Consider the following 27,047-nt stretch of genomic DNA (forward strand, 5'->3'; position numbering starts at 1 on the left):
GAAATAACATCATATATGCCAAAATAATCAAAACAAATTTCACAAGAAAATATTTGTTCTCTATATGGGAGATTTACTAGATATTTTAAATTTTATTGGTTTACTGAAAAAAATGTTGTTTGTCAACCTCTAAGTTGATTTTACAACTGATTTTTTAACAAGTCAGCTTGAAAAGTCACTGGTGTCAAAAGTGCATGTTCTTCTATCGTATGGAGACCATTGGGGTCTATAAGATTTCACTATAGCAAAGTTAGAGTTGCGGGGAGACTAATCAAAATATATGCAACTTTGTAACAAGAACAGTTAACAGCAATAATAAGTGGTACCTCAGGAGATAACCTGGATAGCCCTAGGATGGCAAGTCATTGTGGCTGGCGCCTGCTCTAGCAGATATTGAAAACTCATAAAAATAATTGAATATAAGTGCTTACTTGCAGTGCTGAAACAATGCAGATGGATATAGATCTCTGAGTGCAAGAGGAAGTGCAACCTACCTTAAATGGAGAGCCAGGAGTGCTTGCAGAAGGCAGATGCTTAGGGAAGGAAGGTGTGTTCTTCTTGGATCCCTGCTGCAGGTGTTCATTTTTAATTTTCCTAAAGTAGAGTTGGAAGGATTCCTTTTTATGCAGCAGTCAAGATGATATTTTCCTTTCCTCCTGAAGGCTGTAATTCTATTACTGCCTTTGTTGTTCCTTTGCCTAGGAAAAGTTGCTTATGAACCAGCACAGCTTTAATGCAATGCTAGTTCTCTATTTACCATGATCATATATGAGCTAATTCATAATATAAGAACATCCTTTATAGACTGTATGTGTGTCCTTTGGAGTTTGCTACTTTCACTGTGTTCCATTTTAGCTGATGTTTTTTAGAGTAATTGCCATAGCTGGTCATGCCAACTTGGCATTTTGATTTCAAAGATCTATTACAGTCTTTTTCTAAGTGTCAAACAGTGACTTCACAGTTTCTGAATGATAGGCATAAACTCTTACTAATGTTCTGTTAGAGCTTAAGATGATTTTACAGTTTTCTCTTTAAACTCTGTGTATTGCTTAAATGAGAGTTTCTCTTGAGTCTAAAGATTACATTTACATTGCCTAATGAAGCTTTTATATATTGATTTCAGGTTATTCGCACTTAAACGAACTTTGAACTTGTTAGAACCTTGATGATACTGGATGCGGAAGGGATTTTTCATAGCAGGCAGGTTTTACATATGGGCCAAATCTCAAGGAAAACTATTGCTAAATAGCTATTAAATGTCTCTCAGTATATATTTGAAGGGTCAACCAGATTCTTAGTTTTAGTGTACTAACTGTAGTAAATACTAGTTTACTAAGTGTTCATGAGTTGTAACCAAAGTTTCTTGGCTGGAGACTAACTTTACTCCTAAGAAACTGACATTGGAGTACGTGGAAGGGTATATTATCTTAATAATACTGTTAAGAATATTGATCTGTTTATTCTTGAAGAGTATGTGTTTAGTCTCTTATGAAGCACAGTTGTATCACATTCAGGAAGCAGACATTGTATTTTAGCAATGTTGCTTCTCTCTCCAAACACAAAGTAGATAATAATTTCTAGACTTTTTTTTTTTTATTATGGTGACATTGATTAACAAAAGCCAGTGTTTCAAGTGTCTAATTCAATAAGTCATATATATTGTTGCATGGTGAAAAGGTGAGTTCTTTGAGCCAGATGCAAACCAGTAGTTATTTTCATAACATTTTTTCTCATTAAAAATTAATAAATACATACAGTAAAACATTAACAATACGGAAATGTATATAGGGGAAAAAAAATCCCATAATTCCGTTTGTCACAGACACACTCAATTGGGATTATACTTAGGTATCTATTTGTGTGTTTGTACACACACACTCTTCATAAGAATTAATTTTAAAATTAGTATGAGATGAGCATTTCTCTTGTTAGTTAATATTCTTCAGAAACTTTTAAATAACTACATCATACTGTCATGCTTTTAGCCATTCTTGTTAGATATTTAGGGATTTTCAAAATGTTCGTCATATGTAATACTATATTGGCCACCTTTGTTATACATTTTCACATTTCGGATTATTTTCCTATGATAGATTGTTAAAATATGGAATCTATGGGTCAGGGAGGATCAAAGGAATTACAGGAGAGTTTTTTTCCATATGAATTTATGTATTTTTAAAATGCTTAACATATTTGTTACTTTGTAATGAGAAAGTGTTACAAAAATGATTCTACAAATTATTATTTATCTTATATTTGCAGAAAAAAAGCAACATTACTAAAAGTAGCCTCTGCTTCCTAAGGATGATACAATTGTGTTTATAAAATAAAAGAGATGAATATGCCTATTGACACATTGTTTTCCAGAAATATAGGACCACTTTAGGTGATCACCAGCAGTGTATAAGAATGTCTGTCTCACCTTACTTGTTAATATGATGTTTAAAAATCTTTTCCCCCTAAAAAAATATTTTGCCTGTTTTATAGGTTAAAAATATCCTGTTTTAATTTGCATTACTTTTTTTTACATTTTCATGTGTTTATTCTCCAATTGTACATTATCTATGAATTGTATATTCCTATTTGTTATTTTTTTCTTGTGGATAGGAAGTCCTCAATATTTCATTGACTTCTATCGGCTATTTATATAGTGAGAGTAAAGTTTTTCCTGTTATATTTGCTGTAAATAATTTTTAGTATTTGTCATTTGCTCTTTAGTTTTTTTTTATATAAACAGTTCTAAATGTCTAAGCAGTAAAATGTACTACACTTCTTTCTAATTTCCTTTTTTGTTTAGAAAGCCCTTCTCTATCTGAATATTATTAAATACGTATATTTTCTTTTTCTAATTTGAATTTTATACTTCTTTGATCTTGGAATTTATTTTGTAATTTTGTGTGAAGAGAACATTTATTTATTTATTTTTTAATAATTGGAAAGCTTTCTTAACACTGTGTGATGCGTGACTGGTCTGTTTCCTTGGGTTTGTGACACTTCCTTTTTCTTTAAAAATTTTTTTTTCATTTGAAGTTTTTAATTTTTCAATTACAGTTGACATTCAGTATTATTTTATATTAGTTTCAGGTATATAGACATTTATATAATTTATGAAGTGATTCCTCCAATAAGTCTAGTACACACCTGCACCATACATAGTTATTGCAATATTATTGACTGTATTCTCTATGCTGTTCTTTACATCCCTGTGACTATTTTGTATCTACCAATTGTACTTCTTAATCCCTTCACCTTTGTCACCCAGCCTCTCCAACTCCCCTCCCATCTGGCAACCATCAGTTTGTTCTCTGTATCTGTGAGTCTATTTCTATTTTGTTTATTTTCTTCTTTAAATTTCATGTATAAGTGAAATCTATGGTGTTTGTCTTTCTCTGTCTGACTTATTTCACTCAGCACAATACCCTCTAGGTCCACCCATGTTGTTGCAAATATTAAAATTTTATTAATTTTATGGCTGAGTAATATGCCATTTTATATATGTACCATAACTTCATTATCCAATGATTTGTTGATGGACACTTTGATTCCTTTCATATCTTGGCTATTGTGAATAGCGCTGTATGAACATAGGGGTGCATAGATCTTTACAAACTAGTGTTTTGTTTTTCTTTGGATCAATACCCAGAAATGGAATTGCTGGGTCAAAAGGTAGTTCTAATTTTTTTTTGAGGAACCTCCATACTGTTTTTCACAGTGACTGTACCAATTTGCAATCCCACCAACAGTGTATGATGATTCCCTTTTCTTCCATCCTCATTAAGACTTGTTTTTTGATTTATTGATAATAGATATTTTGACATGTGTGAGGTGATATCTCATTGTGGTTTTAATTTACATTTCTCTGATGATTAGTGGAGTTGAGCATCTTTTCGTATGCCTACTGGCCATCTGTATGTTCTCTTTAGAGAAATGTCTTCAGATCTTCTGCCCATTTTTTAATTAGATTGTTTGTTTTTCTGGTGTTATATGAATTTTTTATAAATTTTGGATATTAACCTCTTATCAGATGTATCATTGGCAAATATCTTCTCCCAGTCAGTAGGATGTCTTTTTGTTTTGTTGATGATTTTCTTTGCTGCACAAAAACTTTTTAGTTTGATGTAGTCCCATTTGTTTAATTTTTCTTTTGTTTCCCTTCCTTGAGGAGATATATCAGAAAAAATATTAGTGAGCGCAACGGCAGATAGTTCACTATCAATGTTTTCTTATAGGAGTTTTATAATTTCGAGTTTTACATTTTAATCTTTAATCCATTTGATTTTATTCTTTTAGATGGTATAGGAAGGTGGTTGTTTCATTTTTTTGCATGTATCTCTCCACTTTTTCCAACACCATTTATTGAATGGACTGTCTTCATCCCATTGTGTATCCCTGCCCCCTTTGTCATAGATTAATTGACCATATAGGTGTGGGTTTATTTCTGGGCTCTCTATTCTGTTCCAATGATCTGTGTATCTGTTTTAATGCCAGTACTGTGCCATTTTGATTACTGTAGCCTTGTAGTATAGTTTCATATCAGCTAGTTGATACCGTCAACTTTCTTCTTCCTCATATAAATTTTAAGATTATTTGTTCTAGTTCTGTGAATTGCCATTGGTATTTTGATAGGGATTGTATTAAATCTATAGATTTCTTTGGGTAGTATAGACATTTTAACGATGTTAATTCTTCTTACCCATGAGCATGGTATATGTTTCCATTTATTTGTATCTTCTTCAGTTTCTTTTTTCAATGTCTTATAATTTTTCAAGTACAACTCTGTGCCTTTTATTGGTGAGTTCAGTCCATTTACATTTAGGGTGATTATTGAAATATGAGGTCTTCTTATAGCCATTTTATGTTTTGCTTTCTGGTAGCTCAGTGCTTCCTTGACCTTGTGTTTCTGTGTTCTTTATTTTGGTTAGCTTTTGTTTTGCCTCTGGTTCTTCATGTTTTATGTTACATACTTTGGTTCTGAATCTTTGGTGTGTGGTTACCATTACGAATATGAAAAGGATAGTTATATATATATATAGTCGTCCATTTTCTTCTGTGCATGCCTTATCTCCATTCCCCTTTGCGAATTTGGATCTTTGAATTCCCCCCCTTTTCAGTCATTGTTATCTTTTATGTCAACTTGTCCCTATGTATGCTGAACGTTCATTTCTATCTTGTTATAACAATTCACTTATTATTTAAGCTTATAATGCCCTGTTCTCAGTAAGAGTTGCGCTCCTCAGCATTGTTTGCCTGATAGTCACTTTACTCTAATTATGTTTTTTTTATCATTTTGTTTTAGGTGAGCTGACCTCTTTCAGTATTTCCTGTAGTGCAGGCCTCGTAGTGGAGAATTCCCTCAGGTTTTGTATGTCTGGAAAGGTTTTTATTTCTCCTTCATATCTAAAGGAGAGTTCAGCTGGATACATTATTTTAGGCTGGTAGTTCTTTTCACTTAGTAGTTTAAATATTTGATTCCATTCCTTTCTGGCTTGAAAGGTTTGCACTGAGAAGTTGAAGGATAATCTAATGGGTTTACCTTTGTAGGTTACCATTTTTTTCTTCCTGGCGGCCTTGAGAATTATATCTTTGTGGTTGATTTTTGATAACTTTAAAACAGTGTGTCTTGGTGAAGGCCTTTTGGGTTGAGATATTTGGGTATTCTGTTGATTTGTTGAATTCCAAGCTCCAGCTCATTCCTTAGATTTTGGAAATTCTCGTCCACTATTTGTCTGAAAATGCTTTCTAGTCCCTGCTCCTTTTCTTCACCTTTCATAATGCCTGTTATTCTTTTGTTTCCTCTCCTGATGGTATCAGCTAGTTCTTGAATTTCTCTTTTATTTTTCATTCTTCAGTTTCTCTCTTCTCCCTTCTGATTTATTTCTAGATTTCTGTCTTCGATATCACTGATCCTTTCCTCCATTTGGTCGACTCTATTTCTCAAGCTTGCTATTTCATTTTTCAACTCTTGCAGTGTTTTTTTTATCTCCAGAAGATCTATTCTGTTCTTTTTGAAGGTTTCAGTCGCCTTGCTGTGCTCATCTAATTGTTTTTTTTAACTCCTGAAATTGTTGATATGACTCAGACCTCACTGAGTTTTTTCAGAAGTACCACACTGAAGTCTGTCTTTTAAGTTGCATATTTCTATGTCTGTAAGCTTATTTTCTGGAGATTTTTTTCTTTCTTTCTGAGATGCCTTGTCACCTTGGTTGTTCATGGTGTTTAATGGACTATTTCTCCGCCTTGACATTAACAGAATTGTATTCTGCTGTTTTTCCAGAAAGAAGGTTTAAAATACAAAGGTTTCTCTTTAGCCTGTTGCAAAGAAGGTGCTTTTCTTTTGGTTTCCAGTAGGTGGCGTCTAAGCCTCTTGGATCTTTGTTTTATGTAAAGTCTTAAAACATCTTTTTAATAAATTTTCTTGTAGATATTTAATCACGCTCACTACCTTCAGTTTCAGTCCCTGTCAGTGTTAGTGAAAGTCTCTGGCAGCGTTTGCTCAGGTTCTCCTGGGGCCCTGCAGTGATGGGTCTCGGAGGGTATGGGGGGAGGAGCCCTCTGGGTTGGAAGCTGGGGGCTGCAGCTCAGCCTCGGTTTTGCATCTGGGGCCGTTAAAAATCAACTCTTGTTTCTCTGCGGTCCCGTCCCGCTTCTGCCCTGATGACTGGACCGTTCCGCCCAACACGGGGTACTTGGAGAGAGGGTCGGCGGGGAAGGGGGTGCTCACAGCAGTCCCAGCCAGGGCTCTTCAGGGAAGTTCCTGCACCTTCATCCCTCCCCCTCTTCCTACAGGTAGCTCCAGCAGCTATGAGAGACAGCTTCTTTATTTCTCCCAGTCCACCTCCTGACACCCAGGGTTCTGACCTATGGTAGCTCTTATGCACAGATCCCACACTCAGACGTCCTAGTGTGCAGTTTGGGTGTTTTTTGTTGAGTTTTAAATGTTCAGCTTATTGTTGTTTCAAGGGGAGAGTTCTGGGGACGTCTCTCACTGCGCCATGTTTCCACTCGAATCTGAGTTTTAAATATTATAATGGTGAAGTGTGATAGTATTTTGCTCTTAGTGCAGTGTCCCCTTACTAATACATGTGTATGTCTATATGTTTTTCTTCTTTTATAGTGCAGCTATACTAAAAGAACCAAAGATTTAAAATTGCTTGCATGAGGAAAGGAAATACTGTTCTAGGTTTTATCAACCTAGTTCTATAACATGCCATTAGCTTTTTTCTTTTCAGAGTTTTCCCCCTCCTAAATGTTTTTCATTTTAATTACTGGTTTTGTGCCTAACCCCAATACATTTCTGTACTTAAATGCTTAAAGGAAGATAGCTGAGCTCCTATCATTTCTGCAGTTTGGTCTTTATTGTTATTTCTTGTTCTCTTTGTTTTTGAGGATAAAGGCTTAATTGCGCTTGGATCAGTGTCATTACTGCCATTGAAGCACCATAGCCTTATAATCAATGATTAATTTTTTTGATTATTTTCTTAAGATTACAACTGTGTGAACAGTGAAGAAAAAAGTTAAACTACATTAAAATCCTATAGGGCTTTCTTTTTAGCAAGTGCTATGATTTAAGAATAAGAATTTTCAATGGCAGATCTATCAGCAAATCAGCAAAGACAGGTTGTATTTTTAAAGGCTTTAATTGCATCTTTACTTTTATATATTTTAGAATAGTGTGCTTTTAAATTGCTCTTGGGATGCTTGTGTGTGAAGGAAACTTTTAACAATTAAATAAGAGAATAGCCCACCTAATGAAGAACATGAGAACTAGATTTGGAAGATTTTCATGAAAAGAAATCACTTCTGAAAGTTTGATTGGTTTATTTGTAGTTATTCTGGCAAATAAGGGAATGCTGTGTTGATAAGGACATTCACTTATTGAACAAATTTGTGGTAAGAGATGGGTTATTTATAGTTTTCCATGCAGTGGCGTATCACTCAATGATTCCATTATAAGTGTGTGGTTATGTATTTTAAACCTTTATAGATGATGTGGGCCCTGTGTTTGTCTCTGGCTTCTAATTTTCTCTTCTACTTTTTGAATAAGAGTTCATTTTTCGGTAGATAAACAGTTAATTGATTTATAACCATTATTCTAATAAAGTAATTTTCATAAATTATAAGGTTTCTGTTGGGAATTCTGTTATCAGATAGGTTGTTTTGTTCTCACATTTTTTACTTTGGTGAAGAATTATAAGCTGTAATCTAAATGAATTGAAGAGACTATCGAATGATTCGGTCGGTAGTTTTTGAAAAAAATTTTAAAGCTGTAGATCCCTTTTTTCAAATGAGTATTATTCTGATGTATAAACAAAACTTGTTTTAAGAAGTAAAATTTAAAAGAAGGTAGGGCTGTTCTGACTGAGACAGAAAGTGGAGAGCCCAGATTCCCCAGTATTACCCTGCCAGGCATTCCCCAAAGATGCTGTTTAGAATCTCTAGGCTTCACAGAACCTGGTTTGATAAGTCACTAGCCACACTTCTTGATTTTACAAACAGCAGCAACAACAGTAACTACTGTTTATTGATAATTTACAATGTGTTAGGTGCCCTCTTTATATATTATTGCTAATTATTGTAAAACCATGCAGGTTAAGTTTCATAATGTTCGTAGTACAGATTAATAAATTAAGACTCAGAATGTTTAACGTCACTAAAGTTATCCTGATGGAACCAGGAACTCTTTTTTGATCTGTGTTCTCCCCTTAACCTAGAGAAAGGGTCCTATTCTTTTAGTTTCTTTGACACTGTGTTTTCCTAATTTCCACCCACTTCTCTGACTGCTCTTTTTGTTTCCTTTGCCAGCCTCTCACACTGTACTTACCATTTAGAGGATCAGTCCTACGACTATCTCCTCTTACTCTATGTTCTTTTTTTTTTTTTTAGGAAGGCTCATTCACTGTAGTGGCTTCAGTTAACACCTATGTATCAAAATCTCCACATTTTTATGTTTAACTCATTTCATTTCTCCAAGCTTCTGATCCACATATCCAGTTTCTCACTTGAAACATTTTTCAACCTCTCAAAGGCACTTTGAATTCACCTCATGATCCCTTCACAAGTCTGGTTCTTCCTTATTTTTTCCCATATTCATGGCACCACTGCTTGTCCAGGGTGTTCAAATCAGAAACTTGAGACCCTTCCTTGATTCCCTGACTCCCTCATTTCTTACCCTGCCAGTCGAATCTCGTTGATTAAAAAAGGAAAAATCCTTTTAATTATTTTTCTAAGCCATCCATTTTCCCACCGCTACTGCCACTGTCAGTTTGGTCATCATCATTGTTAGCTTAGATTATTGCAACAGTCTTCCACTTTTCTCCAGTCTTTCTCTTTCCATGTAATGTGCAGCCACATTGTAGCTGATTTTTAAAAATGCACACGTGATGTTTGAATCCTGACTCCGCCACTCACTAGTTATGTGACCTTGGGCAAGTTGCTAAGTCTCTCCAAATCTCAGTTTCTTCTTCTGTAAAATGGTTATAATAATTATTACCTCACGTGATTGTTGTAAGAATTAAATGAGCACTTGATATATGCTAGTGGTAATGATGGTGATGATAATACTTAGCTCAAAACTTTACAGTGGCTTTCTACTGTCCTTTAAAATCCATTATAACTTTTACCATACTTCCTTAAAGTTCTTTGTGCTTCAGTCTTCTTAATTCCTCAAATGTGCCATGCCCCCTTCTTATTCAGGGTCTTCACATAAGTTGTCCTTCTTCCTTTAAAATTGTCTTTAAATAGTTAACAGAAGTTATCTCATTCTTCAAATCTCATTCAGCCCCCAAATCACTTTTTTAGGTTAACTTCCCCTGAACCTCCCAAGGTGGGCCAGGTCTTTTACTTATGTATTGTCTTGCTATCTTAAATTTGTAGCTTTTATAGTTTGCAGTTATAATTTTGTGTTTATGTGTATATGTATATATATGTGTGAGTGTGTGTCTGCATTTTGATTAATGACTATCTTATCTACCGTTATCTATATTATCTGCCTTTATATGGACATAGACCATGTTTATTATGCCTGTCTACCATTCTGTCTCTAGCAAAGTGCATAATGCCTGACATATAATAGCTATTAAAAATATTTCTTCTATCAGTGAGAGATTGTACTTTAGTATTTTTTTCTCTATTCTTCAACGTTTGGTTAAATAAATAGCTGTATTTAAAATGCCAGTTTTCTCTATGGCATGGGGATCAAAGAATTTGTTGCAAAAACTGTCAGAAAAAAGAATTATAGAAACATCTACCCTAGTTCATATATTTAGTTTAAAAATATTTTAAACATTGATAACTGTATCCCTGGTGACTATTATTTTTCAAATACCTGATACAAAAGGAAACATGTTGATTGATTGATTGATTGCAGTAAATATGAAAGGGACAGAAGGGAAACTGTTGAAGCTGTTGATTATTGTTTTCAAATCTTCAGGGTCCTTATCACTAAGATGATTTTGTAGGAATCTTTGAGATCAAAATTTAGGTATTAAGATTAATTGCTTTTTGTGGAGGTTCTTGGGGAAATATATTATTTTAGGATAAAAGGTGAGAGGAAGAGAGAAATAGAATTCTTCCCAATCTTTTTTGTTTCTTAGTCTTTCTTTCAGAGAGAGAAAATTCTTCTCATGCTTCAGAATAAAGCTAGGGCTCTGTTAAAGCAGCTTCATCATTAACAACTTTCTTTGAAAACATTCTGCTTTTATTCCTTATGGATGGAATTGAATGTGCAGACTTTTGACTTTTTTAACAATAGTATCTCAATCCATTTCTACCAAAAATTTTCTCCTAGGAAAATGGTTATATGATTAATGGAAATTTTTATATAATTAATAGTTTTATAGATGTGAAAGTTCCAGACTGGGTATCTGACCCGTTTTATTACCTGTAGTGTGTATATCATTCTGTATTAAATTGAAAAAGCTTAATTTAAATGACTGGTAAGGTTTAAGATATACTGTACTACCTAGTAGTTTCATTTTGCGTTTTTATTTTGAGAGAAGCTTATACATGTGCACAAGGAGATGGATGTACATGTGTTTATTATAATAGTGAAAACCTGGAAAAACACCTAACTGCTCCATAGCAGGTGAGTGGATAAATTGGTCTTTACTTATAAAACAGGATGTAAGTACACAGTCCCTTCCTCCAAAATACTTAGGGCAGACGTATTTTGGAACTTATTTTCAGATTTTGTAAGAAAATCCAGTATATATACTGTATATTGTGTAACATTCCCACTGAATTATGGGCAACACCCAGTAGTCAAACATATCAATATATCTGTAGTAAAACGTAAGAATACTCATATTAAATTGGATAAATGGCAAATAGCCTCATAGCTGTTGAGTCAAGTTTTTCCATTAAAGAAGTTTAGAAAAAAAATTAAGTCTTCAGAGCTTTTTGGATTTTAGAATTTGGATCAGGAATTGTGAACCTGTATTATACAGTTCATAAAATGAATGAACTAGAGCTACATTTATCAATGTGGATAAATCTCAAATCCATTTAAAAAAAATTGAAATATAATTGATGTATAACATGATAAACATTATATTAGTTCCGGGTACACAATGTGATTCAATATTTGTATATATTACAAAATGTTAATCATAATAAGTCTAATTAACATCCATCATCATACATAGTTACGAAAAAGTTTTTTTTTGTGATAGGAACTTTTAAGATCTACTCTCTTCGCAACTTTCAAATATGCAATACAGTATTATTAACTCTGGTCACCATATGTACATTACATCCTCAGGACTTATTTATTTTATAACTAGAAGTTTGTACCTTTTGACCCCCTTCATCCATTTCACCCACCTCCCCACTCCCTGCCTTTGGCAACCACCAATCTGTTATCTCTATCTAGGAGCCGTGTGCGTGTGTGTTTCTGTGTGTGTACGTGTTTAAGATTTGACATATAAGTGAGATCATTTGGTATTTGTTTTTGTCTCTCTGACTTATTTAACTTTGCATAATGCCCTCAAGTTCTATCCATGTTGTCGCAGATGACAAGATTTCATTCTTTTTTTTATGGCTGAATATTCTGTTTGGAGTGTGTGTGTGTGTGTGTGTGTGTGTGTGTGTGTGTGTGTGTGTATCTCATATTTTCTTTATCCATTCATCCATCGATGGACACTAAGGTTGTTTCCATATTTTGACTATTGTTAAGTAATAAATAATGCTGCAATGAACATAGGGGTGCATATATATTTTCAAGTTAGTGTTTTGTTTTCTTCTTTCCTCCCCCTCCTTTTTAAAAATAAATACCCAGAAGTGGAATTGCTGGATCATACGGTAATTATATTTTTAAATTTTTGAGGAACCTCCATACTGTTTTCCATGGCGACTGCACCAGTTTACATTCTCAAACACATGTTGAGTAACAAAAGCAAGTTGCAGAGAGAACCATGTAAAATGATATCATTTATGTGAATTTTAAACAAGCAATAGTGAGTGGGATTTGAAGTAAATAAAGCAAATTGTTGATGGTGATTTCCTTACTTTGTTGTTTGTGTGAGTGAGTCTTTATAACCGCAAGCTTCTACTTTCTTCTCTTTTACCTTTCTAAGAATTCAAGGTTATGGTTGAATTAGGTGATGGAGCATACTACAAAGCATGTTAGCACTAGGATTCTTAAAAATCACCTAAATTATCCTCCTTTTAAGTGAAGTCATTCCTACTTGTTAAGAAATTATCTTAAATATAAATTCATTTTTCCCATTTTAAACCTATACTTTTTAAACTTTTCTTTTTTAATATATTTTTTTGTTGAGATCTAGTTTATATATAGTTAAATACACAGATCTTAAATATAGTTCCATGAGTTTTATCAAATGCCAACACCTGAGTAAGCTACAGTTTTATTGAGATAAAAAGACATTTCTGTCGTTGGGTAAAGTCCCTTACACCTGTAGGGGAGGGGGAGAATTCTCTCCACTCTCCTTAAGTTCTTACAGCTGGATTAATAATAAAATTGACCAACGACCAGATTAACAGGAGAAAAAACAATTTAATATGTGTGCTTGGGAGAATCATGAAAGATGTTCTCTGAAATGATGAACCAGTCAACTATTTATACTTTTGACAAACAATACATTTGTGAAGAAATGACAGAACAAAGACACTTTGATTTGGATGCTTATTACTGAAGAATCTGAACAAAGTTTGGTTTGGGGTAATAAATTAGTAAAGGAGTAAAAAGATATGTTTATGCAGGCTCTTTAGCTCTGGATTCCTTAACTCTAGTGATTACGGAGTCTCAGTCTGCAGGCACCTTTCGAAAAGGAGATTTATATTTCATGCATTCAAGGAGATGAGGGAAGGTCACTATGCCCTTCTTGCACCAGCTGCTTGTCAAGTAACTTTAATTTAGAGTAGTCAGTATGCCGTTGTGTGGTATTTTAGGGCGGCCTGCTCTTGGCCCAGACATAACCTCTTCCCAGTGAATATCTGTCCTGCCCCCAGTATATAGATACTGTGCTAATTCCTTTTACCTTAGATTAGTTTTACCTGTTCTAGAACTTCATATAAATGGAATCATATAGTCTGTACTCTGTTGTGTTTGGCTTCTTTTGCTCATCATAGTTTCTCACATTTGTGTTGTTGCATGTATCTATAGTCATCCTTTTAAATATCAAGTAGTTTTCATTGTATAGGTATTGCATATTCAGTTATCCATTCTTCTGTTGATGAGATTGTTTCCATTTTTTTGGCTCTTATGAATAAAACTTCTGTAAACATTTTAAACAGATGTGTTTGTGGACATGTTTTCATTTCCCTTCGGGAAATATCTAAGAGTGGAATTGCTGGGTCATAGGGGAAGTGCATGTTTAACTATGAGAAACTATCAGACCAGTATCAAGTGTTGGTATAATTTCACGTTCTGATTGCTTCACATCCTTGGCAACATTAGGTTGGGTGTTTAAATTTTAACTATTCTAGTGTTCTGGTTTGAATTTTCATTTCCCTAATTACTTGTATTTGTCACTTTCATTTGCTTGTTGTCTAGTTGTATATCTTCCTTTTAGACGTATCTAAATCTTTCACCCATTTTTAAAATATTGGGATTTTTTTATTTTTGTGTTATAGGAGTTGCTTATATATTCAGGATACAACTTTTTTGACAGTTATTATTTCTCCCAGTATGTGGCTTACCAGTTTATTTTTATAATGGTCGCTCTCAATAAGCAGAAAAATTTAATTGTGAAGTCAAATTTGTTAATTTTTAATTCTATTGGTAGTACTTTCTAAAATAGGTATCCAAAATTCTTTCCCTTAAAAGTTAACAGTCAGCTGAAATGTGGTTATAGACCTAAGAATTCTAATTGCAAGTGCAATGGGGTAAGTAAAATTTCTGCAAATATGTATACACTAATTAAATGTCTGTCTGAAAATGTTTATTGGGGTTTATGTGATAGAATTGGTGAGTCAGGAGTGTAAATTAATTTCTCTTTAAAATACTCCCTGAAGATTTTATATGGTATTCTTATTTGTTCTCATCAGCACTGCTAAAACATGAAGCAATCTTTTGTATTGTCTGTTTACTACCCAAATTTATTTTTCTGTTCATTAATTTTTCAAAATAATTGTCTTTAATTTTTAAAGATCTCTTTTAGGGGGTGGCTTCATAGTGTAGTGGTTAGCATGTCTGCTTTACACGCAGAAGGTCCTGGGTTCACGCCCCAGGTGGAGCCATGGACCATACCTCAGGTGCACTGCCGCACCCCCTACGTGCTGGGGGTGCCAGGCCCGGGCCCGGGGGCGGGGGCGGGGGCGTGCACTGCAGGCACGTGGGAGGAGATGCCCTGCCTTCAGAGATCCAATTCTTAAGGGGAGACAGCAACCCCTGTAGGTCAGGGGTGGAAGTGGTGGGGGTTAAAGAGGGGGAAAAAAAAATAAAGATCTCTTTTATCTACGTAGTATTTTTACAGAAGCACATGCAAAAGAATCTTAGACATACCTTATTTAATGGTGTCCATGGGAAATATTAAGGAATTGTACACAGTAAATATTTATATTTACACCTCAGTGTTTTACTTTCAAGAAAATTTTATATTTTTTCTATAAAAGCTTTTTAGAGACATTTTGTTATTTTTATTAATCCCAGGTATATTTTTTGTTCTTACTAAGCTTTTAATTCTCTTTTTAATTAGACTTTTGAAAAATTTGTTCCTGTGTAGAGAAATTAAAATTTTACATGTCGATTTTATGTTCACTAGGTTTGCTAAACTCTTAATGATACAGATATTTTGTCTGTCGTTAATTCTGAGGTTTCATCTTAAAATCTCTTTATAGTTATTGTGTTTCTTCCTTTCTAATTCTTATACTTTTTATTTCCTTCTCAAGTCTTATTTCATTTGTTCTTAGTATCTCTAGAACAAAACACAATAGTGGGTTATTGTAGTCCATCAGTTGCCTAGTGTTGTCATTTTCATTCTGATTTGCTTAATAGCTAGATTTCATTTATTTATTTATTTATTTATTTATTTATTTAATTTATTTGTCTATTTATTTATTGCTTGCTTAATTGTCTCCTGTTTTTAAAAAATTTTCTTAATTGCCGCTGACATACAATATTATGTGAGTTTCAGGTGTAGAACATAACGATTAGATATTTACATGCCTTACAAAGGGATCATGCTGATAAGTCTAATACTCATCTCACACCATAGATAGTTATTACAGTGTTGTTGACGGCTATATTCCTAATGCTGTACTTCACATCTGTGTGACTATTTTAATAATTGGCAATTTGTATTTCTTAATTCCTTTCACATTTTCACCCATCCTCCCAAGTTTTGCTTCTATCTGGTGACCACCAGTTTTTTCTCTGTATCTATGACTTTGTTTTTGTTTTGTTTATTTACATATTTTTTAAGATTTCATATGTAAGTGAAATACAATATTTGTCTTTGAATTATTTCACTTAGCATAATATACTCGGTATATCCATATTGTTACAAATGGCAAGATTTCACATTTTTTAATGGCTGAATAATATTTCATTGCATATATGTATCATATCTTTTTTATCCGTTTATCAGTAGACACTTAGGTTGCTTCCATTTCTTGACTATTGTAAATAATGCTGCAATAAACATAGGGGTGGGTATATCTTTTCCAGTAACTGTTTTGGATTTCTTTGGGTAAATACTCAGAAGTGGTAGTGCTACATCATATAGTATTTCTATTTTTTATTTTTTGAGGAAACTCCATGCTGTTTTCCATAGTGGTTGCACCAATTTGCAGTCCCACTAACAGTGCATGAGGGTTCCCTTTTCTCCCTACCCTTGCCAATGCTCATTGTTTGTTGATTTATTGATGACAGGCATTCTGACAGGTGTGAGGAGATATCTCATTGTACTTTTAATTTTCATTTCTATGATGATTACTTATGATATTTCTTCATATGCCCATTGGCCTTCTGTATGTCCTCTTTGGAGAAATGTGTGTTGAGGTCCTTGCTCATTTTTTAATCGGACTTTTTGTTTTTATGGTATTAGGTCATATGAGTTTCTTGTATATTTTTCTTATCTCTATATAAGATATATCTTATATATCTTATCAGATATATCATTGGCGATATCTTCTGTTCATTGGGCTGTTGTTTCATTTTGTTGATGATTTCCTTCATTGGGCAAAAATTTTAGTTTGATGTAGTACCATTTGTTTATTTTTTCTTTTGTTAAACTTGCCCAAGGAGAAGTCCAAAAAAATATTAACAGTGATGCCAAAGCATTTACTGCCTGTGTTTTCTCTAGGAGTTATATGGCTTTGGGTCTTACATTTATATCTTTAATTCATTTTGAATTTATTCTTGTATATGGTATAAGAAAGTGATCCAGTTTCATTCTTTTGCATGTATCTGTCCAGTTTTCCCAACACCATTTATTGAAGAAACTGCCTTTACTGCATCGTATGTTCTTGCCTCCTTTGTCATAGATTAATTGTCCATATAGGCATGAGTTCGTTACTAGTTTCTTTATCTATTATTTTCCGTTGATCTATGTGTTTCTTTTTATGTCAGTACCATGCTGTTCTGAGTACTATAGCCTTCTGGTATAGTTTGATATCAGGTAGCATGATACCTCCAACTTTGTTCTTTCTCAAGATTGCTTTGTCTATTCAGGGTCTTTTGAGTTTTATAAGTTTTTTTAAAGGATTATTTGTTCTAGTTCTATGAAAATTGCCACTGGTATTTTGATAGGGTTTGCATTGAATCAAAAGACTGTTTTGGGTAGTGTGGTCATTTTAACAGTATTAATCTTTCCAATTCATGAGTATGCTTTATGCTTCCGTTTACTTTTATCTTCGTCAGTTTCTTTACTCAGTGTCTTATAGTTTTTCAGGTACAGGTTTTTTCCTCGGTTAAATTTATTTCTAGGTATTTTATTTTTGATGCAATTATAAATGGGATTGTTTTCTTAATTTCTCTTTCTGATAGTTTGTTATTACTGTATAAAATGCAACCAGTTTTTGTGTGTTAATTTTGTATCTTTCTACTTTACTGAATTCATCTATTAGTTCTGATAGTATTTTGTGGACTCTTTACGGTTATCTTTATATAGTATCGAGTCATCTGCAAATAACAGTTTTAGTTCTTTCCAATTTGGAGGTCTTTTACTTCTTTTTCTTGTCTGATTGCTATGACTAGGACTTCTTCCAATACTGTGTTGAATAAAAGTGGTGAAAATGGGCATTCTTGTCTTGTTCCTGATCTTAACAAAAAAGTTTTCAGTTTTTCACTGTTGAGTATGATGTTACTTGTGGGTTTGTTATATGTGGCTTTTATTATGTGGAAGTATTTCCCCTCTATTCCCACTTTGTTGAGAGTTTTTATTATAAATGGGTGTTAGGCCTTTTATAAGTTATATAAATGCCTAACTACCATGCTGTACACCTGAAACTAATGTAGTGTTGAATATCAACTGTATTTGAAAAATAATTTAATTTAATTCTTTTTTTTTTAGTTATTCTGGTTTTTTTTTTTTTTTTTTAAATTATGGTGACATTGGTTAACAAAATCCAGTAAGTTTTAGGTGTACAGTTCAACAGTAAGGCATATATATATTGCATTGTGTGTTCACTGCCCATAGTTAGATTTCTTTCTGTCACCCCTTTAACCCCATCTGCTTCTCCTTCACCCCTTCCCCCTACCCTCTGGTAACTGCTAGTTTGTTGTGTATGTCCATGAGTCTGTTTGTCCTGTTCATTCTTTGCTGTTAGGTTTATATCTCACATATAAATGATATCATGTGATTTTCAACTTATTCTGTCTGGCTTATTTTGCTTAGCATGATTATCTCAGGGTCCATCCATGTTGTTTTAAATGGCAGTATTTCATTTCTTCTTATGGCTAAGTAATATTCCCTTGTATATTATGTACTACAGTTTCTTTATCCAGTCATCTATTGCAGGACAGTTCGATTTTTTTCTACTTCTTGGCTATTGTAAATAATGCTGCTATGAATATCGGTGTGCAAATATCTTTTCGGATATGGGTTTTCAGATCTTTGGGGTAAATACCCAGTAGAGGGATTGCTAGATCATATGGTAGATCAATTCTTAGTTTTTTGAGGAACCTCCATACTATTTTTCATTGTGGCTATACCAATTTGCAGTCCCATCAGCAGTGTATAAGGGTTCCTTTTTCTCCTTATCCTCTCCAACATTTGTTATTACTTGTCCTGTTGATTATAGCGATTCTAACAGGTGTGAGATGCTTTCTCAGTGTGATTTTGATTTGCATTTCCCTAATAGCTAGCAATGAGAGCATCCTTTCATATGTTGGTTGGCCATTTGTATGTCCTCTAGGGAAAAGTGTCTGTTCAGGTCCTTTGCCCAGTTTTTACTTGGATTGTTTTTTTTTGTTTTTATTTAGTTGTTTAAGTTCTTTGTATATTTTGGATATTAGGCGCTTATCAGAGGAATTGCTTGCAAAATATTTTCCCACTTGGATAGTAGTCTCTTTACCTTGTTGACGGTTTCTTTTGCTGTGCAGAAGCTTTTTAGTTTGATATAATCCCATTCATTTATTTTTGCTTTAACTTCCCTTGCCTTTGAGGTCAAATTAATAAAATCCTCTTTAAGTCCAAGGTACATGAGTTTCGTTCCTATGTTTTCTTCTATATAATTAATTGTTTCAGGTCTCACATTCTGGTCCTTAATCCGTTTTGAGTTAATTTTGGTGTGTAGTGATAGACAACAGTCTAGTTTCATTCTTTTGCCAGGTGGCTTTTCAGTTTTCCCATGTTTCCATTTATCGAAGAGGCTTTCCTTTCTCCACTTTTTGTTTTGGCTCTTTTATTGAAAACTTTTGAAAAATAATTTTAAAAATGTATATTGAATTTTTGCAAATGCCTTTCTGCATCTATTCATATGATCATATGATTTTTATTTATTTTATTTATGTGGTATAGCACATTGATTATTTTGTGGATATTGAACCAGCCTTGCATCTCAGGAATAAATCCCACTTAATCATGGTGAATGATCTTTTTAATGTATTGCTGAATTTGGTTTTCTAGCAGCGTTTTAGAGAATTATTACATCTGTGTTCATCATGGATATTGGCCTATAAATATTTTTGTAGTGTCTTTGTCTGGCTTGGTATTAAGGTAATGCTGGTTTCATAAAATGAGATTGGGAGCCTTTCTTCCTCATTAATTTTTTGGAGTAGTTTGAGAAGTATTGGTATTAATTCTTTTTTGAATGTTCAGTAAAATTTGCTACTGAAGCCATCTGGTCCAGGATGTTAGTTCATTGGGAGTTTTTTGATTACTTATTCAGTTTCCTTAGTAGTTCAGATTTTCTGTTTCTTTCTCATTCAGTCTTGGAAGATTGTATGTTTCTAGGAATTTATTCATTTTTTTCAAGTTGTACAAAATAATGGCATATAATGGTTCATAGTATTTTCTTATAATCCTTTGTATTTCTGTGGTGTTGGTTGTTCTTTCTCCTCTTTCATTTCTAATTTTATTCATTTGAGTCCTCTTTTTTTCTTCTTGATGAATCTGGCTGAAGGTTTCTCAATTTTGTTTATCTTGTCAAAGAATCAGCTCTTGGTTTTATGGATCTTTTATATATTTTTTTAGACTATGCTTTGTTTATTGACGCTCTGATTTTTATTCTTTTTTTCTTTCTACTCACTTTGGGCTTTGCTTGCTGTTATTTTTCTAGTTCCTTTAGGTGTAAGGTTAGATTGTCTATTTGAGATTTTTTTTTGTTTCTTGAGATAGGCCTGCATTGCTATGAATTTCCCTCTTAGGACTGCTTTCACTGTGTCTCATAGATTTTGGGTCACTGTGTTTTCATTTTCATTTGTCTCAAGGTATCTTTTGATTTCCTTGATCTCATTGTTAATCCATTCATTGTTTAGAAGCATGTTATTTAACCTCCACGTGTGTGTTTTTCATTTTTCTTGTAATTGATTCTTAGTTTCATACTGTTGTGATCAGATAAGTTGCTTGATATGATTTCAGTCTTCTTAAATTTATTGAGACTGGTTTTGTGGCCTAACATGTGGTCTATCTTGTGAAATGTCCCATGTACACTTGAAAAGAATATGTATTCTTTTGGTTTTTGGTAAAATGTTATTAAAAGTATTAATTGAGTCCATCTGGTCTAATGTGTCATTTAAGGCCACTTTTTCCCTATTGATTTTCTGTCTGGATGATCTTTCCATTCACATAAATGGTGTTTTAAAGTCCCCGGCTATTATATGAGTGTTGCTCTCTCCCTTTTATGTGTGTCAATACTTGCTTTATATATTTAGGTGCTCCTACATTGGATCCGCAGATGTTTACAAGGGTTATAGCCTCATGTTGGATTGATTGCTTTGCCATTATGAAATGTCCTTCTTTGTCTCTTGTTATAGCCTTTGTTTTAAAGTCTGTTTTCTTTAAATATTGCTACCGCAGCTTTGTTTTGTTCCCATTTGCGTGAAATTTTTTTCCCATCACTTGACTTTTAGTCTCTGTCTTTTGATCTGAAATAGGTCTCATGTAGGCAGCATATGTACAGGTCTTGTTTTTCCATTCAGCCACCCCGTGTCTTTTGATTGGAGCATTTAGTCCATTTTACATTGATAGTAATTATTGATAAGTATGTGATTATTGCTGTTTTTTGTTTTCTGTTTTTGTTTGTTTGTTTGTTTGTTTTTAGTTATTTTCTATTTTTTACTCCATAGTATTGTGTTTGGATTTCTTTCTCTTTATTTTTTGTTTATCTCTTACAGATTTGTTGTTTGTGTTTATGATGTGCTTCATATATACCAAGCTACATTTGTAGCAGTCTATTTTAAGTTGATGGCTTAGTTCGAACACATTCTAAAATCACTACAGTTTTATTCACCCTGTCCATATTTATGTTTCTGTCACTTTTTTAAAACTTCTTTTTTATGTATTTGCGTGTATTCCTTTGTTTATTTTTGTAATTACATGTTTTTACAACTTTTGTCTTTAAACCTTTGTATTGTCTTTATAGTTGGTTTATCCACTGCTTTTTCTAAGTGGTTGCTTTTGTTAATGAGAATTCTTTCACAATATATTTTCTTATGCATATTATATATATATATTTTTAAAGAAATCCCTTTAACATTTCTTCTTATACTGGTTTAGTGGTGATAAACCCCCTTAGCTTTTTCTTGTTAAGCTAACTTTCTCTCTCAAATCTAAATGATAGTCTTTCTGCGTTGGAACAGTCTTGGTTGTAGTTCTTTGCTTTTATCACTTTAAATATTTGGTGCCAGTTCCTTCTGGCCTGCAAAGTTTTTGTTGAGAAATCATCCAGCAGACTTTGGGAGCTCCCTTGTTGATAAGTACATGTTTTTCTCTTGCTGCTTTTAAGATTCCGTCTTTGACTTTAACCTTTGGCATTTTAATTATGATGTGTCTTGGTGTGGGCCTCTTTTGGTTCATCTTGTTTGGGGCTCACTGCACTTCATAGGCTTATCTGTCTTTTTCCTTTACCAAGTTAGGGAAATTTTCCATCATTATTTCTTCAAATAAGTTTTCAATTCCTTGCTCTCTCTCTTTTGTCCATCTGGTACCCCTATGATGTGAATGTTGTTAGGCTTGATGTTGTCCCAGAGGTCCCTTAAACCATCCTCATTTTTTTTTTTTGATTCTTTTTTCTTTTTTCTTTTCTTATTGGTGTTTTCTGCTACCTTGTCTTCCAAATCACTGATTCAGTCCTCTGCTTCATTTAATCTGCTGTCAGTTTTATGTAATGTATCTTTATTTCAGTTATTAAATTCTTCATTTCTGACTGGTTCTTTTTTATAGTTTCTATTTATTTGTGAAAGTTCTTTCTGAGTTCATACTTTTTTCCTCTAAGTTTGTTGATCATTCTTAAAACCAGCATTTTGAACTCTGTATCTAGTAGATTGCTTGGCTTTCTTTAGTTCTTTTTCCTTTTTTTTTTTCTTTTTTCATTTGGGACAGGTTTCATTGTCTCCTCATTTTGGTTCACTCCTTGTGTTTGTTTCTATTTATTTATGTAGATCTGATATGTCTCCCATTCTTGCCAGAGTGGCCTTATAGAGAAAGTGTCTTGTGGGGCCACGTGGCACAGCCTCTCTGGTTTCCTCTGGTTACCTGAGCTGGGTCCTCCAAGGGTATACCCTGTGTGGGTTCTGTTTGCCTGCTAGTTATAGTTGACCTGATTGCTGTTGGCTCGTTGGCGAGTGAGGTTGACCCTCAGGCTGACTGGCTGTGAGGGCTGGCTGTGATTACACCAGATGAGCTGTTTGGGAGTCACTTTAGTGGTACCCTGGTGCCAGCTGAGTTAATTTTTTGGGTTTGCCATTTGTGGAGCTTTTTAGGTGGTGTGATGCGATGTAGTCTGAAGCTGGTTACCAGGTGTGTTGGTTCTAAAACCTCTTTGGAGGTCCTTTAGTGCATGCCAGGGTTAGCTGCTGCTTCTGCCTGGGTTGGGGCCTTTTAGTAGGAGATACAAAGTGATGTATAGTTTGTTGCCACTTGTGCTGGGGTTAGATGTACCTGAGAGAGGCAGACCTGTGATCTGAGGCTGGCTGCCACTTTTCCTGGGTTTGGGCCCCTTTGCTGGACACTGTGATGTGACTTGAGGCCAGCTACCACTTGTGCCATGTTTGTAGCTGCTTAGTTGAAGCTATGTTCCAGGCCAAGATGGCCACTGCTTATGCCAATCTTAGTGCTACCTGATGGGAGTTATTGTGCAAGCGAAGACCAGTCACTGCTTGTCCTAGGCTTGGGACCACCTAGTAAGAGCTACAAGCCAGGCTGAGGCTGGCCATTGCTTGTTTAGTATGTGTGCACCTTTCAGAGATTTTGGAAAGATGTGCAGCACGAGCTGAAGCAGGTCTCTCTTGTGGAGGAGACTCTGGAAGAGGCTCAGGCCTGGCAGGTGAGTTGGGTGGAGTAGAATCTCAGGGAGTCAACAGAGAGGTGTGAATGGTGTTAGGCAGTTTAATGGAGAGTATAGATTTTGTGCCTGCCTGCACTGGGTCAGCTTGGTGGGAGGGTAGCTCCACAAAGGAACAGTGGCATATCCTAGCACTTCTGTCCCCAGAGAAAATTACTTTCTCCTCTACCTCTGTAGCTCTTGCCCTGAAGTTCGTCAATTTAGTTCCTCTTTGTAAGTCCCTGGCACGTTTTTGAGCTTCTACCCCTGCACTGGAGCTTAGAGCAAGTAAGTTTGTGAGCCAGAACTGACCAAAATTGTTCACATCTTTTTTTCCAGACATATTTAACAATGTGCTATCCTATAAAAATAAAATCTAGCAGCTTCCAGTCAAGATGGCAGACTAGATAAGCTCTGTGCTTGCCTCTTTCAACAACTACATCAGAATTACAACTAAATTATAGAACAGCCATCATTGAGAACCATCAGAAGACTAAACAGAATTCTTACAACTGAGAATCTAAAGAAGCCATTTCAAGACTGTTAGAAGTGGGCGAGACGCAAAACGGACAGGTCCCACACTCATGGTGTAGTAGTTAAGCATCAGGAGAGATATCTTGGCTGCGAAAGTTCCTCCTGAGGAGTGAGAGGTCTTAGCCCCACACCAGGCTCCCCAACCTGGGGTATCAGTGCTGGGAAGAGAAGTCCCCATAATAACTGGCTATGAAACTAGCAGTGATTGTGTTCAAGAAGGACAGGAAGCTGCTAGAGGCATCCCCTTAAGGAGACCAAGCACAGATTCACCTCATTCTGGTTTACTAATTTTTTGTATATGTTTTATGCTGTATTATCCCCCAGAGCAAATTATTTATGTAAATAATTTTGTTGGGCTTCATCTCACCTTTAAATTTTTTGGTAATAGTGTATGTGAAAGTACCTGAACGATACCACTGTATATGCACACCGATGTTCATAGCAGCATTATTCACAGTGGCCAAGACATGGAAGCAAGAGTGTCCTACGATAGATGATTAGATAAAGAAACCGTGGTTCATATATACAATGGAATATTACTCAGCCGTAAGAAGAGATGAAGTACTGCCATTTGCGACAACATGGATGGACTTTGAGATAATCATGCTAAGCGAAGTAAGCTAGACAGAACAAGTTGAAAACCACATGATATCACTTATATGTGAGATCTAAACCTAAAAGCAACAAGTTAACAAGATAAATAAACAGAGGCTCATGGACATGGACAATAGACTAGTGGTTGCCAGAGGGGAGCGGGGAGGGGGTTGGTAGATGGATTAAAAGGGGTTAAATATGTGGTGACAGAAAGAAATCTAACTATGGGCGGTGAACACACAATGCAATATATATATGTATATATATATATACTGGATTTCATTAACCAATGTCACCATAACACAAAATAAATAAAACTAAAACAACAACAAAAAACTGATAGTACTGTACATGAATGTTTCTCTATAAGACTATAAGGTCATGATCTCTTTGTACTCTTCCTCGATTTCAAACTTTCTCACCTCCTTTTTATCTGGAAGAAAAGGAAAGAGAAAAACAAAGAAATTCTGTAGCTTCTGATAAGCTTTGGGTGCACAGTGACTTCATCGTTGACATAGCTCTGCTGGAGACAGACATTAGCCCTTGTCAACAGGCTTTATGTCGTGCACTGCAGCTGAATGTCAGCAGGGCCTCCTTCAGACAGCCAAGATTCTTGCCTCCAATGTATGTTCTTTAAGCAGAATCTACTCCCAAGAACAGCATTGCCACTGTTATCTGTTAACACTTTCATAGCTGGTTGGTATCATTTAACTCTTCTTTTTTACCCTTCTTTCTTGTTGATGGTTTGTAAACTAATATTTCAGTGACTAAATTTGGGGATTTTGTTAACTTCATTTACCTTTGTTGCAGATGTTTGAAACTTTTGGGTTGTAGAGAATGAAGAAAAAGTGAGCTTTATCCTTAAAATGGTGTTAGAATGAACAGCGCTTTTATGATTCCTTGTAGTTCTGCAGTGGTTTTGTTACTGCTCAGCATGCTCAGGTTAAACACTGTGGAAATGGTTGTTATAGGATTCCTCTGTTGGTCGATTTTCCTTAAAATTGTGTTTTAAAAAACTTATTTTGATGTTATTTTTCATAGAATGAATCTCTTCTTTCCTCTCATTGCCTAATATGATGTTTTTACCATTGTAATTTCTGGTTTGGAGTACTATCTTTTCTTCCTTCTGTACTTTTCTTCCTCCACCAATTCCTTCTTTCCTCTTTTCTGGCTTTCTTTCATTTGTGGGCGTCAGAACAGATTTTCTAGAGGAGATGATACCTGATCTAAGAATGAAAGGACAAGTAGGATTTAGCTGGGAGTGAAAGAGAGGGATAGAGCAGAAGAGACTGCATGAGTAAAGGTTAAGGGATAAATAATAAATAGCATGAGGTCTGGCTAACCAAAAGCTATTTGAGATTTCTGGAACTTGTACTAAAAGCAGTTTATTGCTGCTTGAGTTGTTGATTACCTTGATGATTCTATGGTCTATAGAATGTATTATGACCTTAGGATTTCCCCATTTTGTTAGTATTTTTGTTTGTTCTTTAACTTCCATTCTAGGTTGAGTTAGCAGAAAGATAGGTATTCTGATTTTTCCTGGATTCAGTAGCAGAGAGTAGCTGCTAGAATTCTATTATTCTATTTTTGCTTGATTATTTTCTTGACTCCAACATCTTTTTTAGAGGAGAAAAAGCTCAAAGTAAAGGGTGAGAATGTTAAACAATTTAATCTATCCATTTGAGTTGTGGCGTGGTTGTTCCTTGCATTGTAGCGTGTCTCTTGCTGTTATTCAGATTCGAGAACTTGGTTTTTCTGTTATATTTCAGAGTTTACAGTGTTCTTTGCAGCACAAGAAAACATCCTTGTCATCAACTGAAAGACAATTAGACTAATGATCAGAAGAAAAAAACTGCCTTAGAGCCTCTTCCTCTGTCTCAGTCTCTGGGGTTCAGACTCATTAAGTTACTTACCAAATTTCTTCTAAAATGATAGAAATTAGAATAGTTTCTTTTCATATTAAAGAGTCATGAATCTAGCTCATAATGATTTTATAGGTTCCAACTTTATTTGAATATATAGTATGTATAGTAAGTGCTTTATATGTGTCCCTTTTCTCTTTTTTGAGTATCGTTCTTAAAGTTTATAATAGGGTATAGTTCAGCTGAGTGAGTGTGTGTGTATAATTGTTGTGTTTTACCAATTTAGTAAACTTTATTTTTCGATAAGAATTCTATCCTATACTTTTCGTGTGCTTTGTATAGTACTAAAAATATGAAAGATTCTTGTTGACTGTTAATTATCTGAAAATGTCTCTCTTGAGCTGGAAAAAAACTAATTGTTACAGAATAAGAGTAATTTACTGACTTATAGGGGAAAGAGATAACTTTCCAGGGACTTGGTTTACGTCTACTATCTAGTAGCCATTTACTTTTAGAATAATTTCTCAAAATTTGTTTTTGTCAATCTTTCATCAAAAATTTGAGATTTAATTATACCAAGCACTGTGCTGTGCTCCAGAGTAAAAAGATGACAGTCCCAAGTCCTAGGAAGTTTTTACTGAAGATAAATACAAAGATATAAATTGCAGATCA

The 27,047-nt window shown here is 34.4% G+C and overlaps 1 protein-coding gene across 7 annotated transcripts in view; it reads left to right on the forward strand.

Moving 5' to 3' along the window:
- The window catches only part of ERC1 (ELKS/RAB6-interacting/CAST family member 1), a 482,353-nt gene that overhangs the window by 66,344 nt on the left and 388,962 nt on the right, over positions 1–27,047 (forward strand). The window lies entirely within an intron of this gene.

The sequence above is a fragment of the Pteropus medius genome, unplaced genomic scaffold, assembly GCF_902729225.1.
Source record: "Pteropus medius unplaced genomic scaffold, Ma_sr-lr_union100, whole genome shotgun sequence".
Taxonomy (NCBI): Eukaryota; Metazoa; Chordata; class Mammalia; order Chiroptera; family Pteropodidae; genus Pteropus; species Pteropus medius.